Here is a 20,359-nt window from a genome sequence, read left to right as displayed (position 1 = left end):
TTTTTAAGAATATTATATATTGAGCATTATGTTTGCTTATTTTTAATAGTACCCACATCTATGTAATGACCATTTTTATATATTAACTATATATAATTTCTTATGGTTACTAAATATACATATGTTAGTAACTATAATACTGTAACTAAACATAGTTACTTAGTGTAGATGGGAAAAATATTTATGTGCAGGATAACTAAAATCTTTTCACTTGCATTTGTGTTTCGGTTTTTATCCATTTCAAAAGTCATGTGTTAGTTACATTACTGGTTGTCAATTTTCACATCACTATCACCAGAGGAACTGTTTAAAACAGAGGATCTCACTGCATACATTATGAAACCCACAGAGCCAAATGCAAACCAGCTCAGGCTTACAATTACCATTTTGGATAAAGTTTGTCCAACACATTTACTTTATAAATGGGGAAGTAATGTCAAGAGAGGTTGATTTTATTTGTTCATCTTCAGAAAACTGGCTAAGGGCACAGCCAAGATTTTAACTCAGGTCATTGTTAAGTTGTCATGTTTAATGGTATGTAAGTTTTTTAGTGTGTGCGTGAGTATGTTGACTGTAGGGAAGCTAAGAATGCTATTCAGGAATTATTAAAAGCTAGAGAATAAAAGAAGAAGCACTATAAACTTGAGGGATCTAATTAGCAATTCAGTCATGAACTGGGTGCCCAGAGAGAGATTACCACTACTTGAATGACAAACAAGTTACAGACTCAAGCCCACAGCTCATTATTGGGTGATTAAATATGAACTTTCCCAGATTTTTTTTTTTAGGTATGTTCTTTATATATTGTGTATTTTATCCCTTACAGTCTTGTTTTATTAAGTAATTTCGAGGGGCACCTGGGTGGCTCAGTTGGTTAACCATCTTACTTTTGCTTTTGGCTTGGGTCATGATCATAGGGTTACGAGGTTGAGCCCCAGTTCAGATTCCATGCTGCGCATGGAACCTGTTTAAGTTTTTCTCTCTCTCTATCTCTATCTGCCTCTCCCCTTACCAATCTAATTAAAAAAAAAAAAAAAAAAAAAAAGATAATTTTGAACTTCCTACCATAACAAAGCAAGATCACTTTCTATATTGTTCTCTTATTTCTGATTTCATATGTTATGATTTTGTGAAGTAAAGGAAGATCACTAATAAACAGTTTTATCAAGCTACTTTACCATTGGTATATACTAAGGGTTTGAAAAATGATTCTCAACATATAAATGATTCTGTAACATTTGAATATTTTTCCTATAAGCTGTCCCATTTCCTCCATCTATTACAGAAAGAATTTTAGAAATCTATTTCAGATCAACTTACCTGAGCCTTGAAAACTCTTCAAAGAGGGTCTTTTCCACATATCTTATTTGGGGCAGAAAATTTCCCCCCAAATTTTTCCTTGATTTTTCAGGAAGATTGAGATATTCCTTATAACTTAGGTTAAATATGTCTCACAGCTTACATTTTAAATTTATGGTCATATAATATAGAGTCTAACTCAAGTAACATTCATAGTTTATCATAGTGGCTAACCACTTCCAATTATTATAATATAGAGTCTAACTCAAGTAACATTCATAGTTTATCATAGTGGCTAACCACTTCCAATTATTCACAGTCTTACTGTCTCAAGTCAACTTTTTTTATAATCGTTGTCTCAGTGGGCTTAATTACATAATTCAAGGGGTACACTTGCTGGAATTAAAAAAAAAAATCAAGTTCTTGTTGAGGGTAGAGACCATAGCATCTTTATCTCAACAACACTTAGCACAAGGCCATGCACAAATAAATTGTCAAATGTTTACCACTTCCAGTTAGATTAAAAAAATAAATTCCTCAAAACAAAACTTATCTCAGCTCTCCTACACAGTTCATTTTTTCAAATGTCTTTGAGAGAATAGTCTGCATAATTGTATTTTAATAAATATTTCTATGATATCATATTAGAAATGTATATCTACTTTTTTACCTTATTAATTTCAAATTAAAAGCAAAAAACACACAATGATTTAGAAAAATAAAGTTTTTTTTTTTTAAATACAGAGATAATTTCAGAATCTTCCTTCATCTACTTAATGTTTATTGACAACGAAAATATTTTTGTACTAAAAATTCCAGGGCCTAAAATGCTTCAGGAAAATAATTTAGGAACAATTACCCATTTATTACAAGTCCCACTTTACAACCTACTGCTGACTAAACACATGTGTACTATTGTCCAGTATTGAGAGAGAGGGAAGGTTTGCTGAGATTCTGACTTAATTTATTTTTTCCTTTAACTGCTGCTCATGTGAGATTCTTATGAAATTATGAGGAGTGGCCACATTAAAAATGTCTATTTATTTTAATGGATTGTGAATTGTTTCTGTACCTCAGTGATAGCTAAATAAAGATTAATGACTTAGAAAGTAAAAGATAGGTATGAAATAAAGTAGAAAGTAAAATTATTTTTTAGTTCATTAGTTAAAATAAAATTTTACCAGTTAAATGAAACTATTAGTATTCTCAATCCTTAGAAAAGATTCAGATATTTTATATAATTTTGTTATATTATCATCCTTTATTAATTATGTAATTTAATTCTGCAGTCAGCATCTTCAGTGATAATAAACATCTTAAAGCTTGACTCTAGAAATGTTTATAATAAAATTCTTCAAATACCCAATTATACATATATGATATATACTTTTAATTATATTTATCACCTAATTTTTCCTCTAGTGTTCCATTATATTCATTGTCATCTTTGATATTACTTCAGGGTGTATTTTCAAGTTTCAAATGTTCAGATATAGATTTTCAGATACTAATGAATATTTAATTCCCAGATAGTTAGATATGTTATAATATGTAATTTACATTGTAATGAGAGAGCAAAATGCAATGAAATAAAACACAAGAATCAACTGCCTATCTTTATACCAGACCATAAACATTTTTTAAATGTTTATAAAAATGAAAATTTTAAATATAGTCTTAATGAGACAAAATTTTCTGATAGAAGCAATATAAACACCTAAGCAACAATTTACTTCACTACCGAAATAGAAAGGGACTGTATATAAGCTGATATAACTATATCTGAAACTACATATATGCAAATAGGTAGAGAAAATTTTATTAATAAGACTTTATCAAATCAGAGGTAAAAATCTAGAAATTCATTCTACTTCCTGTTTCCTAAGTATTATTTTTGTTTTGTTTTGATTTAAATTAATAATACTATTTCATGATAAAAATACTAGTAAGTTGATCAATTATTGATAAATTAAATCAATTATTAATTGATTTAAATTAATTATTGATGGACTAATTAATTTAATTGATTTAAATTAATAATACTATTTCATGATAAAAATACTAGTAAGTTGTGTGTAGTAATGCTTTGAATTAATGATACCACACTCAACAAATATTTATTGAGCCCAACTATGGTCAGACACTAAACTAGACTCTGGGATAGAGCCATGAACAAAATAAGGTTCTCTGTCCTTGTGAAGTTGTATGTACATATGTGTACTAAAGGGGGTTTGGGAAGAAGGAGGGCACATAATAAACAAAGTAATTAACATATGCAAGATTTCACAAGTTATCTAATATTATGATAAATGCTATGGGGGATGGGTGAAAGGAAGCATCAGGAGTGACATAGCAATGTTTATCTGTGTGGGGAAGAATGGCCTCACTTAGAAGTTGAGATACCGGGGCAGGGCGGGGGTGCATTGCTGGGTGGCTCAGTTGGTTAAGCCTCCACCATCAGCTCAGGTCATAATGCCAGGGTTCTGGGACTGATCCCCGCGTCAGGCTCCAGCTCAGAGGGAAGTCTGCTTCTCCCTCTATCCCTTCCCCTGCTAGTGTTCTTTCTCACTCATTTTCTCTCAAATAAATAAGTAAAATCTTAAAAAAAAAAAAAGTTGAGATATCATTATCAACAGAAAGACAGTGAATCTTATGGTTGTGCATATATTTAAAAAGACCTCAACAGGTAGAGGGTAAGTTGGAGTCAAGGCCCTGAGGTGTGTACCCAGGATGATTAAGGAATGGCTCCAGTATGATCAGGACTGAAAGAGTGAGCAGCAAGGCAGTAGGGAATGAAATAAAAAAAAAGTAACATGGGATCAAAGCACACTTTCCTTTTACTCTGAGATGCGAAATGATTTGAGGCTGTGAGCAGAGAAGTGACACAACCTGTTCATTTGAACAGGGTCACTCTAGCTCTTGACTATGAGACTAAACCACAGGAAGGCAAAATGACTAGAAGCAGGAGAACATTAAAATAATCCAGTTAAAGGGGATCATACCGTCTTTTGGCCAGAGTACAATCAGCAGAGTTGGTAAAGAGTGGTCAGATTTGGATATATTTTAAAGACAGAGCCAGCAAGTTTGCTGATGGACTAAATGTGTGAGAATTAGGGGAGTCAAGACTGGAATTTCAAACCCAAACAACTAGAAAGGTGGGATCTCTATCAACCAAGATGGGGACAACTGTAGGTAAATTGGGGTTTTTTGTTTGTTTTGTTAGGGGGATAGAAATAACCCCAGGGCTCATTTTTGGACATGTTGCACAATAGATGATAGATAGATATAAACTTGGAGTCCCAGAAGAGGACCAAGTTGATAGAAATTTTGAAGTAGTCATATATAGATTGTTTTAAAGCTTTGGAACTAAATAAGATCTTTACTGGAGAAAATATAGATAGTAAAGAAATTCAGGAACCACACTTGAAGCAGTGCAGCCATAAAAGGCCTGGCAGGTAAAGGAAGCTGAGAAAAAGTGGCTGGTGAGGTGAAAATCAATCCTGGGAGAGGAGGGGGCGAGGGACAGGTCTTGGAAGCTGAGGAAGAAAAGTGGTGTTCTTGTGTTTTTGTTTTTTTAAGATGGAAGACATGCTTACCTGCCTCAAATGCTACCAAGAGATTAACATGGAAACTGCAAATTAACTGTAGGATGTAACAATGGCACATTTATAGGGGAGCTTGACAAAAGTAGTTTTTATGGAGTAAGTGGGGGTAAAAGCCTGGTTGGATTGCTTTGAAGGGTGGAGAGTGGAAAAGTTGGCTGGTGGGAGAAAATAGAATTTCCAAGGATTGCAAGGACTATTGCTACTGAAAGAGACAAATAAATGGGACCAGGAGAAGAAAATAGATCTAAGAGAGGGTTTTGATTTTAGATGGGAGAAATACCATGTTTGCTGATGGGTATGAAGGGGAAGAAAAGATGATTCAAGGGACTGTAGGAAAATTTGCTTTAGCCATATTTTAGTATTCCAGTGGAGGAGCTGGGCTTAAACAGCAGCACGAGTATTTCAGGAACAGAGTTACAGGGAGAACAGAGCACAGAACAGATACTAGGCTGAACATCTGTGCTGGAAAGATCTTGTGGAGGATCTCTCCTGGTGGCATCTGTTTTATCAGTTGAATAAGAATCCAGGTTATGAAATGAATTTAAGGGTAAGAAAGGAAGTTTGGAGGCTTGACTAGAGAATGGAAAGTATGAAATAGTGATCTAGTTGAGTATGAGAGGGAATGTACTGGAAGAATGTGTTACAATTCCTGAGTAGTATTAAAAACCTACTTGAAGTTAGTTGTTGTGAATCGAGACTGAGACTATCAGGATAACAAACCATGTAACATACTTCTTGCTGTGTTTCACTCATTGGTCTGATTCCCAACCCTAGTGATGAAGCCAGGAGATTTAACTGGTATTCGGGGCTCCTCAGGTCCAATGTTGGTAAAGAGATTGCCTTTTATTAGGGGTGGGTACAAAAAAAAAAAAAAAACAAAACTCAGGGAAATTGCAGAGCTGATTTGTGTGAGGGATTGAGACATTGAGACTTCCAGTTATTAAGTTTGAGTACAGATGCTCTTCATTTACTCAACCAATATTTATTGAGGGCTTTACACACTGAGAATACAGTAGTAAAAATTGTAAGAGTTTATAACCAACATACCTTTACAAATTGTAAAGACTATACCTCTAGAAGGAGTGCCATCTCAGAGGGAAGGTCTAGGATACAAATATAAATGGTAAACAAAGACATGCTCCCTAAAAAAAGAAAAAAACAAAAAACCCATATAAAATAATAATGACGATGATAATTTGTGAGAATAAATGAAAAAAAAAAGTTCTGTACAAGAAGGGACTATTAGAGGTGCTTGGTTGGTTGGCTCAGTTGGAAAAGTGTGTGACTCTTGATCTTGAAGTTGTGAGTTCATGCCCCACATTAGGTGTAGGGGCTACTTAAAAAAATAAATAAACTTAAAAAAAAGAGAGAGAGACTATATTTGAGAGGAGTTGTCAGCTTTATTGGTATCATTGTCCCACTAGAGGGGAGTGTTTCATGTTTCTCTCCTGTGCTGCCTCCAAGATTTTCTCTTTGTCTTTGGTGTTCAGCAATTTGACTATCTGTCCCATTTTTGTTGTTGTTGTTTTGTATTTGTTTGTTTTTTTTCCAAAATGCTTAAAGATTACTGAATTTGCTGGATCCCTATGTTTGTCATTCATCAAATTTTTGAAAATCATGCTCATTGTTTCTTCAAATATTTCTTTTGGCCTCTCTTTGTTTTTTCTGGAAGCATAGTCACAAAGAATATTCAGTTGTTGTCCAAGAGGTCACTGGGACTGTTCATTTTTTCCCCCAATTTTCTCTTTTACAGATTAAATTCATTCATTCTTTCTTTCTTTCTTTCTTTCTTTCTTTCTTTCTTTCTTTCTTTCTTTCTTTCTTTTTAAAGATTTTATTTATTTATTTGACAGAGAGAGAAAGAGAGACAGCAGGAGATGGAACACAAGCAGAGGGGGGTAGGAGTGGGAGAAGCAGGCTCCCCATGGGCAGGGAACCTGATGCAGGACTCGATTCCAGTACCCTGGGATCATGACCTAAGCTGGAGGCAGACGCTTAACAAATGAGTCACCCAGGCACCCCAGATTAAATACTTTCTGATGACCCATCTTCAAGTTCACTGACCCTTTCTTTCTTTTGCAATCACCAATTAACTGTTAGGCCCATCCTATAATTTTTCTTTTCATTTTAGATATTGTACTTCTCAGTTTTAGAATTTCCATTTCATGGCAGTTTCTACTCTTCTAAGATTCCCATCTCTTTATTCATCAAGGCTATATTTTCCCTTTATCTGTTAAAAAATTTCTAGTGGGTAGTATAGTGTTTTTATCTGTCAGTTTCACTATCTTGGTTATCAGGAGGCCTGTTCTTATTGATTGCTTTTCTCTTGACTATGGGTCTCATATTCTTGTTTCTGGACACTGTGAATAATAGTTTTTAGTGATTGTATATTCAGTTATCTTGATTTTTATTCTAGAAGACAGTTAATTTAGCTGGACAAGGCTTGTCTTCCCGGCAGTGTGGCAGCTGAAATCCAACCTTCCTATTCTCCCCTCTTATGTATAGTTGAGAGACCAGCCAAGGGTTTAAGTGGAGTTTGGAAGCAGATTTGAGGACATCTGCCTTTGCTCTGTCCTTCTAGAATTTTACACTTCATTTTGAAGCACCTATAACAGTCCCCCAAATCAGACCTTTGCTATCTGACTTTTTTAAGTTTGTAAACTGTGGCTATATGTTCAAATTTTGGGTGTCCCATACTAAGTGGACAAGATAATGTCCTCAGGCAAAAGCCACATAAAGGCAAATGTCACCCAGTATAGTCTCCTCTGTCAAGGGTTGTTTCCATTTCATTATCTCCTTGAAATTGGTCACTCTCCTGTGACTTCAAATGGTATTGAAATATTTTAAATAGTTTTTAAAAATATTTCCCCACCCTGCCCCAAGAGTTTAATCTGATACTAGTTCCTTGTCATTATTCTATTAATTGAATTTTTATGCTCAGATTTTAACCAAACACATGGCATGTATTAGGTGCTCAAAACTGATAAACCAATTACTAGGTATATGACTATTTAAGCAGTTTAGAAGACATTGTTATGTTGTCAGCCACCTTCAATATGTCTTGAAAATGATAGTTAACGTCTGTGTTAATGCAGTTTGAGTTTTAGGATAAGTTTGAAATTGTTCTGAGTAAAAGTAGAGCAAGATTTTGGATAAATTTAAACCTGATGTGGATTTTAGTAGAAAATAGTCTAACTTGGTTAAGTAAATAGCCAGATTATAAAGATTTCAGATGGTTGGGAAGCATAACTGATACTTTAAATACCCTTTAATTTCTGTCCAAGGAGTCAAGGGGACTTTAAGGAAAAGTGAAGGAGTAAATTAGTCTCCTTAACTATTTATGGTAACTTATTAGAAAAACAAATTTTCAAGGTCTAAAGTGATATAAATTGCAATCAGTAATTCTAACAGAAATGTACATAACACTATCTAGTGTATGTTTGCCTTTTATGGTAAAACTATTTATAGATTATTAAATATATTTGTAACTCCTATTTATAAACTCTGTAAATTTTTTATCTATAATTATGTCATCTTGGTTTGCACAAATCCTTAAGTCCTTGTGGTCCATCCCTGTTAAACCCAAGGATGGAATTAGAAATGTTTACCATGCCCTGAAAGACTCTGAATGATTTTGATAATGTTCTACAGGACAGATGAGAGAATGGGGCTCTCTGAAAAATGCAAATATAACAGTTTTCTTCCTAATCATAAAGTATTGGATTGTTCAGAGGGCAGGGTCAGATTCCTGAGAGCAGATATTAGAGCTAGTATAGTGATGAGCCAGAGTCCTTATATTGAGAGTCATAATGCCTAGCCTCAAACTGTGCCCAGGAATAAAATGGAAGCTCTCCCTGGAACCTAAGTGATGACCAGACTTCTCAAATACCAAGTGCCAGACAGTTTCTGCTACTTTTTTTGTGAAGGAATTGTGGGTCTACCTTTTCACTGATTTTTCTGGATCAGCTCAAAGATTGTCATGGTGCTTGTCTCTGACAAGATAAAAGGACAGGGGCCCCGTTCCTAGGGAGATAGAAGAGCCCTTCATCTCAAACTTTAAGTTATTTGTCATTGTTTTTTGCCATTTGTCACAACAGTTAGGCTATTTGTTCATAAGACCAAACAGACACGACACCTCAGTGACAGGGGTAATGAAAAGAACTTTCACATTGATAAAAATCAAGTCAAATATCTCCCTACGAGGGACAATCAATGACATAGCAAAGTGTTTCACTTTGAGGCATAATATCATCATAATCTGATCATGCCATTTTGACCAGCTCATCCTGAAATCTCTTCGGGTAACCACAGTTCTGCCAACCCTCTTCTTCTATGCTTACTTCATGGATTTTCCTGAAGGCTGGACATTCATTGCTGTGGCAGTGGGGACAGAGGGTGGTTACTGCAGGAATACTAGTCATAATGAAGTCGCAGTTCTGTACCTGTCACGGAACCCAAACCAGCAGTGATGATGTAATGAAGAAACTTTCTGTCATTTCTAAGTACAAAAATAAGTCTCATCAGATGAAGCTTGAGCATCAAAATATTGGGATTTCCAGGATAATATTAAGGTTGATGGGACAGAAAATAGAAGATAGTACTTCAGAAAACCGTGGGTCATATCAGAATATTTAGAGCATATGGTCGCTATGGGTGCAGTAAATAGCACAATGGTTTATTAGAGGATTGCTGTGGGATTTGTTCTTTATAGCTTCCATAGATAGAGATTCAGACCACATAAGACTGCTATGATTGTCTAATGGACAAAGCCCACAGAGATCCTTTTATGTCCATCTTGGTGCCATAAACCTACCCAGTGTGATTTGCTCAAGAAATTAGTGGGTCAAAATCACCAAAACAGAAAGTCTTTTGTATTACAGTCTATGAAAACAAAATAGATTAATTGAACAGATAAAATCATAAAAAGCATTTAGTTTGAATTTTCTCCACACACTTAGGGCTTGTCCCCAGGCTGGGGAGTTCCAACAACCTATCAGAGAACAATCTGGAAGAATTCTGCAACTAAAACAACATGCTCGAGAGCATAAAGCATTCTGAAGTGATTGGAGCACTCACTTCTCTTACCCAGAGAGCCAAATGACACCCCATAGGTAATAAATTTTTGCTTTTGATTTTAAGATCCTACAGGGCAGGATAATTCTCTTTGTTTGGCTCCTAGAACAGTGCTGCACACATTGGAACATTTAATCAGTGCTACTTGATAATGAATATAGGATTTTACAGCACAGAATCAAATTGGTCCTGAGAGAAAAATATCTAACTCTCAGAGCGAAGTGCTTTCTTCTTAGTTGCTGAGTTGCGTCTTCCCGGATCATCTTTGTGAAACATCCTCAAGTAAAGAGCCACTTTCACTTACCTTGAACCTCCCCAAAGTCAGGCCCAAGGATGACTAAAAATATCCCACGGACTACATGGTCCACTTTACTTAAAAACCTCAAAAACTAACAGTGATTCTTAAGGAGTAACCCATACTTAAGGCCATTTTGCAGGAAAGTCCTGTTGCCACCAAACTACAAATTGAGAAGCACTCAAGATCCAGAGGTCCTTAAAATATCTTGAGAGACTATTGAAAAGATAATTCACCTCCAACATCAAGGACATAATTCCTTTGACTAAGTGAGCGAATACAATAAGCACTGCATAGCCACTCATTAGACTCACATTTCCAAGTGCATTCAAGAGTCCTGACAAAGCCATCTGTGTCTAAGGGCAGCCACGCAACCCAGGTGGCGTGGCAGACATGTCTGGATAGGATTCCTAAGGTTGGTTCTCATCTGGTCTTCCTCTTCCTCCATTCCTGCCCAGACCTTTTTTCAAATTTGATTGGGGTGCTTGGGTGACTCAATTGGTTAAGCGTGGGACTTTTGATTTCAGCTCAAGTCACAATCTCATGGCTCATGGGAGCCCCACGTCAGGTTCTGCACTCAGTGAGGAGTCTGCTTCTCTCCTTCTCTCTCTCCCTCTGCCCCTCCCCCTGCAATAAATACATAAATCTCAAAAAAAAAAAATCTTTACAAATTTGACTGATTCTATGAGCTACCCAATATCCTTCCCACATTTTTCCTTTCCTCTGTAAATTAGCCAGTTCCTGTTTCCATTTTTCAAATTTAAGAACCCTGACTAGTAACAATGGGTGCATTATGAATGCCTGCATGAACAAGATGCATTGATAAATACAGAAAAAAAATAGAACTATATACTTATTGTATTATACTACTTTTATTTAAAATTTATGAATATGTGCACAGGAAAATGGAAAAATGTCTATTAAATATCTAATAGAGGCTGTATCTGAAAGAGTAGCATTATAAGTATCCTTCATTTATCTCATACATTTCTGTTATTTTTCATTTTTAAGTAAATATATTACTATAAAATAAGATATAAAAAATACTTCTCTAGAGAAAGTTACAAAGAACCAGTATTTTCACAATTTTCCTAATCCATAGACTGCCACAGCTTCAACTGTTACATATGGTAATAGTTACATGGAGAACAATGGTGTATTAAATACTAACGTCCATTGGTGGAGGGGGAGGAACAGGAGTTAATACCTGTTACAATGGACATGGGGTGGGGTTACAAGTAGTAATACAAGTGGTCAGTGGCTATTTAGTAAAGAAAACTAGAACTAAAATTGGAGCACATTTGTGTGTGTGGATGTGTGTGTGTGTGTGAGAGAGAAAGAGAGAGTAATTAGTAGATAATTTGGCCCTAAAATTCAGAAAGAGGACAGAATGAATAAAATCCTATTAATGAAGCTTAGATAAGCATTTCACAAGTGATTTCAATAAAATCAGAAATCCTTTACTAGCACAGGAGCCCTCATCCAGAACATGCAGTATAAATGAATGAGAATACCATGGGTATTTTGTGATCAAAAGCATAAGACTATATGATCTTAAAGGAAAAATAATTTTAAATCTATTTAGATGTTTATTAGTGAAAAAGTAGAAAAGAACAATCAATAAAAGTTATGCTATAGAAACAATATCAAAAGCACAGTGGTTTACAGTAGCAGTGTTCTTTCCCTACATGGTATGTGGACACAGTCACTGAGGGCAGTTCCCTCCCATGCCTCCTTCATTATTAGGCTCAGGGTGATGTAACTGTATCTGGAAAATGTATGGCCTTGTCAGAGAGAAATAAAATGGGAAAACCCTCACTGGACCTTAAGGTTCTCTCTTAGAAGTGACATGTATCTTCTAACCACTTTCCATTGGCAAAAATAAATCACATGTTCAAGTCTAATTTTAATCCCTACAGAGAAAGGCTGCGAGAATTTTAAACAATACTTTTAATCACAAGTGTGTACATCATTGAACCTAATTATGAAGTTCACCAGTAAAGAACACTGGGATAAATGAATAAATTATTTCTGTGATTTTGCTATGCAAATCATTAAAACTATTGGCACACATGAAAACTCAGTGCAATTTAATGTAATCATAGCTTTAAAAATGTCTACTGATTATATCATAAAACGATAGTATGATTAATGCTGAAAAGACATTATTTAACTTCTAAAACTGTTTTCATTTTCATACTATTACATAAATCTTGATGGATAAATCTTAAGTCTGGGCCTGACTTAAATTTCAAAAGTAGTCAAGCTGAATAAATAACTTGGGTGGTGGAGGTATAAAGCTAGGGAAAAATTAATAACGTATCTATTTCTCTGGTTGAGAATTCAAATTCACCAAAAAAAAAAAAAAAAAAAGCCAAATACCAAATAAAAACTAAAAAGAAACTAGCGAACATCGAGTTCTAATAGGTATTGGGTACTGCGACAGGTAATTTTACCAACAGTTTTTTTTTTTTTTTCATCAACTTTTCCTTAAAAATTCTTTGGCTGGGTAATTTATTTTTTTTTGCCAGTGAGAAAATGTATTAATTTCATCAGCTCTAAAGAGTCAGAGTGAGACTTAAGCCCAGAATATCTGACTCCTAAGTTCATTGCTGCTTTTTTCCTGTCCACACATTTAAGGATCTAAAAGGCTGTGCATGAAATATATGAGTGTGCCAAGGCTTGAGATCAAACACGGAGAAATTCTCTAACATCTGGGCTGTAGTATCCGGAGAGATTTTGGCTGGAGATAATTTGGCAGCTTCCAGAGGCCTGCCATCTTCAGCTCCAGCAACCCTCAGCTCCTTGCTCAGTTCCTGGCCTGCCAAGCTTTGTGAGCTTCTATGCACTTCTGCAAGACATAAATAGGTTCTCTCATTATCCAAATGCTTCTGGATAGAGGCATTCACAATTGGATTAAAAGAAGGAGCTGAGACAGGGCTTCAGAAGCATCCACAGGATTCTGGCTTCGGGCTCTGAAATTCCTCCATATTGTCGCCACATGAGGGAGGAGCCTTGGCTTAGTGATGACCTGTGTCTTGCACATAGTCCTCCATGGCTCATGTCTAACAGCAGCACTGTTGCCATTTGATGGTCAAGTCAATTACCTTACCAAATTGTTTTCTCTTTTCTTAACTGCTAGTCTTGGACAAAAGAAACCCAAAGTGGCCAGGCAACAGTGATAACTCTAGCTGAATAGGATTCTCATTGTGTCCTCTCATGAAAATATCACCCTCTGGGGATTAGGTTGTCTAACCTGATAGAGCCCAAAGTTGCCAGGGGAGAAAGCCCAAAGTCTCCTAGGGGATTTACTGAGAACGATGGTAAGCAGGGTCACCACTGCTTTCACCCTTTGGTTCCCCAGCCTATGTATTTTTTCCTGTTTAGCACAGAGTTCTATTTAAAAACTTGATTCAAGGTGGATTTTGCATGCTGTAGGTTCATGACTCATCCTTATAAAGTAATACCACTGAGCTGATGCTTAGCTGTACCTTCAGCAGGCCATTCGAATGTTCTATCCTATCTGAAGCTTATGATTGGGATATTATGTAATCTGACCAGTGGGTCTCATCCTATTTCAAATTTCCTTTGCTGTAAAGTGAGTCCACTGATCTGATGCCATGCTATGTGGAATCCCATGCCAGTAGATCAAACACTGTACAAACCCTTGGAATAGGAGAAGCAAACTTAAATCTGGAATGTATGTCTGCTTCTGTGATAATGAATTGTTTGCCTTTCCAGTTGGAAGGTGCCCAGGGTACTCAACTCACCCCCGAGTGGACAGTTTGTTTTCTTGAGAGATGGTGCCATAATTGGAGCTCAGCGTCAGCCTCTGTTGCTGGTAAGCTGGACGTCAGGTGACAGAAGCAGTTTAATCAGCCTTGATAAACAAGAGCCAATACATAGCTTCCATTTCTTCCACTGTGACTACTTTTTCATTTGTGCTCTTTGTGCCAGGGTAGATCTGGCTACTGATAGAATCTGGCTGATGCCCACTAACTAAGTCATTTTATATAGTTGGTGTTTTACTGCCCTTCTATGGACTCCTCTTATGGGAGTTAATGTGGGATACTATGAAGATCTTCATGCTTTGTGTCCACTCTCATATGACCATCTGCATGCTTCTGGTTCAGATTTCTTGTCCCTGCTATTTCACTCTTCATCCTTCTAGATTCCTGAATGCCTCGGTCAGGTTATTTGCCACTGTGCATGAATCTGTTATAGATTCTCACCTTGGTCCACTTTCCTGCCTGCTTGAAGCTCTGCCTGTCGTGGGGATTCTTCCTGAGGACATTCTTTCAAGGCCACTCCCTGAATAAAGCTGTCCTGTCTTGGATGCATCCACATTCCAAGCCAACATATAAACAAATCAACCTTCAGTTTATTCCCCCACCCTCGTATGTCAGATATTTATAAGAATTGTTTTCTCCATAGAGCTGCAGGTGTCTTGTGAGAGAGGTGCTACCACAGGATAGTGGATGACATGAGGATCTGGGATACCTGGTCTCAAAATTGGCTTGTATTCTCTGGTTCTGCTCATGTTAGATCTTGCATATATCATTTCCATCTTTTGATGGGTCATTTTGGGGTCCATCTGACCCAGATCACGGAGAAAAGTTCCAGGCATGTGGGACTTCATGTATCATGGTCAGAGGCTGTGTCTGTATCAGGGCTCAGGGATATGCCAAGAGTTGTTTTTCAAAAGGTGTGTAGTTCTCCACTGAAGATGGCTTGGCTTTCCATATATTCACATGAAAACTCCCAGTCCTTCCTTCGAGTTCACAGAAAACTCGAAGACCATAGGGTCTGACCCAAATGGCAGGGATGCTTACACCAGAATCTGAAAATGATGTAGAATTATTTCTTACTTTGGCCCCACTCTATGTTGGAGCCCTTTTTGTCACTAAGTACAGGCACCAAATCACTGTTTTCAGGTGTGGAAGATGCAGCCTCCAAAACCCAAAGAGGTTTACCAGGCATCGCATTTTCAAATTCATGGTGGGAGGCATGCAATAATTTATCTTTTATTTTGGTTGGTATGTCTTGGCTTGCTCATGATGATGGACTGCCTAAAATATGTAATGATGTGGAAGAATTCTGACTATTCATAAGGTTTATGTACTACCCTCTGTCACCCATATATCTAAACAAGGCCTTCAACAGGCTGGCCACGTCTTGCCTATCCAACTTGATTAGCATGATACAGTGGAAGAGTGTGATGTTCTGCAGGACATTCAGACAATTCAGAACACTGTAGATCACACTATGACAGGGGAGAGAAATTTCACATAGCCCTAGGGCAAAATTACAAATGTATAGTTTTATACTTTACAGGTGAATGTAGATTGCTTCTGATTCTCTTTTCTGATAAGATCAGAAAAAAAAATCATTCACCAAATCAAAGTCCACATGCCAGGGACCATCATATTAATGAAACATCCAGCCCTGACACTATGTGGGACTACTACTTATAGTCTGCTGTCATCCTTAGGATCCTTCCTGTTCCTGGAAGAACCAGACCACTGAATTAATTGGAAACATGATGAAACATGATGAAACCCATCCTTTAAATCGTTAAGGGAGGCACTGGTTTCTGTCCTTTTCCTCCTTACCCTGAGGTCCAATATTAGTTTTCATTTACTGTTTTGGTGGTTTAGGGACATCTCTCAGGGTCTTTCATCTGGATTTCCCACTATCATAGCTCTTACTTTGTAAGCAAATGACCTGGTGTGGACTATACCAAAAACAGAGTGTATAGATCCCAATTACATATTTGAGGGCCAGGAAAATGACCTCTGAGTAGTTAGCAGACCATGTAGCCCCTTTATGGAACTTGTCTCAGCCAAAACATTATTTATTATCTGCCCTCCCACATTTTACCACACCAAGAGAGGAACTATAATGATACCTTAGGTCTCCAGGTATCAGTGTCAACTTGGGTCTTCCTGGCATTCTGCAGGCACAATAATTCCATTTCTCCAGTATGAAATGGCTTTAATGAATGGCCATCAGCCCTCCTAAGGAAGGACTAGGAAATGTTGCAGGGTCCTTTGTCCTGGAGACTCAGTTCCTTTTCATAAAGGGACTCTAACTCTGAAAAGGGGCCCTGGTCCAAAAATTGGACACAGACATTTGCATCTATCCCTGAAAGTGGGAAAGATCTGACAAATCTCTCATATCAGCATCCCAGCAAAAGAAGCATCAAGACATTCCTTGGAGGGGGGACCTGGATGATGGAACCTCATGTCCTTTATACCCCTCTCAGTTCTTTCTTTCTTTTTTTTTTTTAAAGATTTTATTTATTTATTTATTTTATTTATTTGAGAGAGAGAGAGCATGAGCAGTGGGAGAGGAAGAGGCAGAGAAGCACACTACCCACTGAGCTGGGAGACCGACATGGGGCTTGATCCCAGGACCTGGAGATCATGACCTGAGCCAAAGGCAGCCACTTAACTGACTGAGCCAGCCAGGCACCCCACAGTAAGATTCTCTTAGAAAGAACACATGAGCCTAAAGCAACCTCAGTTGACAATACTTTTGGATAATTATAGAAGATACCTATCAGTGAAAAAAGGAGGCAGAGATTGCACCACCAACTTAGTGATTATTTCTGAGAGTATGGCCTCACTGTTAGAAGTGTAAGCTGTCATTATCAAAAACCCTTTAGAAATAATTAAAAACAACACAAAGTGGCTATATTGCGAGAGGACAGTAGTCCTACAAAAACAGTGTAGAAGAGAAAGCTAAAGCCATTCTGATGGTCTAGGCATTGACAATCAAGAATTGTGACAAAAGTGTCTCAAGCAACTTAGAAAAAAGTGAAGATCTTGGGCTGTGGAAAAGGGCAAGATGACTCAAGAATTCACCCTAGTAATGATTAAGACCCTGATGTCAAAGATGCATAAGAAGAAGATGGTGAGATGGCTTTTTCCTCCCTCTGTCATGAGAATGTCTTATGGTCTGTTTCTCTCCAGATCATATGATGCACAGAAAGGTTCCAATAAATTTTCCACGAGTTCTTCTTGCATCTCTAAGTTAAGAACCATATGACAGCTTTCCCTGAAATAGCCAAGGCAATCCTTCATTAAATGAACATAATCTGTGCAGAATCCAGGTTGAACTCAAATAGGGCAAGCAGTAACAAAGGAGAAAATCTGGAATGGGAGAAATACTCAGAGATGTGGAAGACCAAAGAGGGGAAATGGAAGAGGGGAACACTTGAAATTAGAATAAAAGACGAAATAGAAGAATAAAAATTCAGTGTGCGTGCATGTACATAGAATTGCTCTAGAGAAGAATGCATTTTGTTACTTCAGGCATTTCATTTTATTTTATTTTATGCTTTGGTCCTTTGTAGACATCTTTAGGAAATCTCATTTGGTGCACAGTTGGCCTATTTCCTAAAGTTTATCAGAATCCTATTATACTTTAATCCTCTCCTAAAGCATTTATTCTTGGCTCTGGATTGTCCACAAATCCAATTAGCACACTCTCAACTCAATTTACCAAGTATTTAATAGCAAGACTGGGTAGAATGTGATTGAAAAGGGATTCTTCTAACACACAAGTTGTTGTTAGGCTATTAAAAATAAATGCAATTCATATTCTGAAATTTTCCCCTTAAGATTGGAATGAAATCAAAAGTATCACTGTAGCAGCAGTAACAATAACCAACATTAGTATACTGCACCTATTTTTACAAAACCCGTTCACAACCATCATTTTAGTTATTCTTTTCAATAACCCTTCGAGGACAACTAAGCATCGCCAAATAAATTCTTGATACAATATTGATCGACTTGGGAAAATGTGAAAACAGTCATTTATCTTTGTAACACTGATAAAATAAAACCCCTAAAATGGCTTAGGCAGTTTGGCATGCATAAAGTTTAAACTTCTGTTCGATATCTTAGTATTGCCTATTAACTTTGTCTGACGATCTCAAACCATGTTTTTCTTGTCTCCAAATATGCATCCTTATCTCCATCCCACAAAAATCAGCTACTCTCTTCACCAATGTGTATGAAGTAAAGAAGAGCAATCGTCATCTAAATTTTCTGAGAGTCAACAACTATCCACGCGGGCCACGGAACTACGCTCAATCACCATGTCTGCTCATGCTCCCGTTGTAGGAGGTGGTTATGTCCCGTCATCCTATCAGGTCGTTCCTCTCCTTTCCACGCTGCAGTGGACCTCAGCTGACCACATAAGGAACGCCATGGCCACATGGAGGTTTTCCTCTGAACTTCCTTTGACTCTCTGGAAGTTGGACCCGTCTAACCGTTGTCTTTGGAGAATGCAGGCCATCTGTACAATGACTGACCTACTCTGTACTCAGGACACTTAGCCTGTTCACAGGGGCTCCCAGGAGCAAACGGTCACAAGGAATCATTTTAGAAACGCTTGGCCCCAAGATTCTTTTATCCCCAATCAGGTGTTCTCAAGTTATCAGGATGCCCCCACAGATGGATACTGCTTGGCCAGGAAGGCGCAGTTTCGTATGTGTCTGTCTGCAGACATTGTTTGGATCTTTCCGTTCCAGCTGCCGGCGGCTGACAAATCCACACGAGGGACGCATTTGGTGGCTTTTCTAGCAGACGGCCCAAGCCGACAGAACCTTTGCCATGTGGGCTGCCTGGCTGAAGCCACCCCAGGTTTTAGAGCCTCTTCCGTGCCTTGCTGGCTTCTTTCGTCTTTAAGGGAAGTGTGCTGATGGACAAAGTGAAAGGCTTTCCCTCTCATGCATTGCTGAGACTTCTCTGGATGTGCACGGAGTTTTCTCAGAGCTTTCACTGAGCAGGGCTACTCTTCTGTGCCAGAAATGTCCCCTGTACCCCGAAGAGGCTGAAACCCCTCAAGGAGTCTGCTCTGAGTCTGGGAAAATAAGTTCATACTTTTAAAAGGCACTTTAAAAAACCTTGATGTTTTTAATGATCCTGAGTTTCAATCCTTTCCCTTTTCTCTCTTCTCTCTTGTAAAATTTCCTGTCATCCTCTGTGATTCTCTACGGTGCTTCTATTTCCTTTTGCAATGGACGGTGGGCAGGCTGCCAGGCAAGCGTTATAAACGTCCCGATCTATGTGGGAGGATATGTTCCATTTTCACATGACCCAGAGAAGAAACTTTCAGTATGAAAGAGAATTTAATCATCACGCCAAGCTTGCTATACAACATTTGGCTATGCTTATTTTGATTTACTTTAACTATTCACTCCCCTAGACCAAAGCACAAAATCCAAATATGTAGATACATATATATGTATATGTATATGTGTGTGTGTGTGTGTGTGTGTGTGTGTGTGTAATCATTGTTTTAATTTGAGTCCCCATAAATCAAAGTCTGTTGTGGCATATATGATTCTTCCTTTCAGGGAGTGCAATCCCAGGGACAGCAGTGGGTGGAGAAGGGTAGTACATGGGAACACAGGTTGAACAGAAAAAGGAAAGCTGTCTCTTACCAGCCACCACTGGCTCACTGCTCAGCTTCTCTCTCAGGCCTGTTTCCACAGCAACCCTCCCCATTACCCACTGTAAGTATCCATGTAAGATGTATATGCTTCCCAAATACAAATACGTATCACTTCGTAAATTGTATCCTGAAACAGACACTATTCAGTCAGTGCAGCCATAATTTTGGTAATAACATGGTGTATCTTTGATTTTTTTCAGCCTTGTTGAAATCAGTAGACTGAATTTAACATTAGATATAAGGCTAAATAATTAATGACAAATATTAAAAAAAAAAAAAAAACATAAGGCCAAAAAGATAATCTCTTCTCTCCTTCTCCCTGGTGCCACAGACGCTCATGGGTAGTACCAAAAGCTCCCTGGAAAATAGAAGGTATTCATGGTTCTAAAAAAAAAAATTGGAACAGGAAGGGACACATGCCATGTTCCTAGGGGAGATGTAGGCTTTGTTCTTTGCAATGGCCCCTACAAACTTTTGCAGAGAAATAGGGGGCATCTTTCTGCCTTGTATGTGTACACTGAGGAGCTGATTTAGCTGAGGTGTTCAATACATTTCTGAACATCATACTTCACTTAAAATCGAGTGGTAGCAACAAAATTCTACAGAAGTCCCAGGATTT

General features: G+C 37.6%; 1 long non-coding RNA gene across 1 annotated transcript in view; it reads left to right on the top strand.

Moving 5' to 3' along the window:
- The window catches only part of LOC131820548 (uncharacterized), an 85,738-nt gene extending 66,645 nt beyond the window's left edge, over positions 1-19,093 (top strand). The window contains exon 3 of the long non-coding RNA XR_009349684.1: positions 18,274-19,093. This is a non-coding gene — a long non-coding RNA (uncharacterized LOC131820548). The remainder of the gene's footprint in view (positions 1-18,273) is intronic.
- Positions 19,094-20,359: the final 1,266 nt, after the last annotated feature.

Source organism: Mustela lutreola, chromosome 18, assembly GCF_030435805.1.
Source record: "Mustela lutreola isolate mMusLut2 chromosome 18, mMusLut2.pri, whole genome shotgun sequence".
Classification (NCBI taxonomy): Eukaryota; Metazoa; Chordata; class Mammalia; order Carnivora; family Mustelidae; genus Mustela; species Mustela lutreola.
Note: the sequence above shows the minus strand (reverse complement) of the source record. Positions and strands in the feature narration are given on the sequence as shown.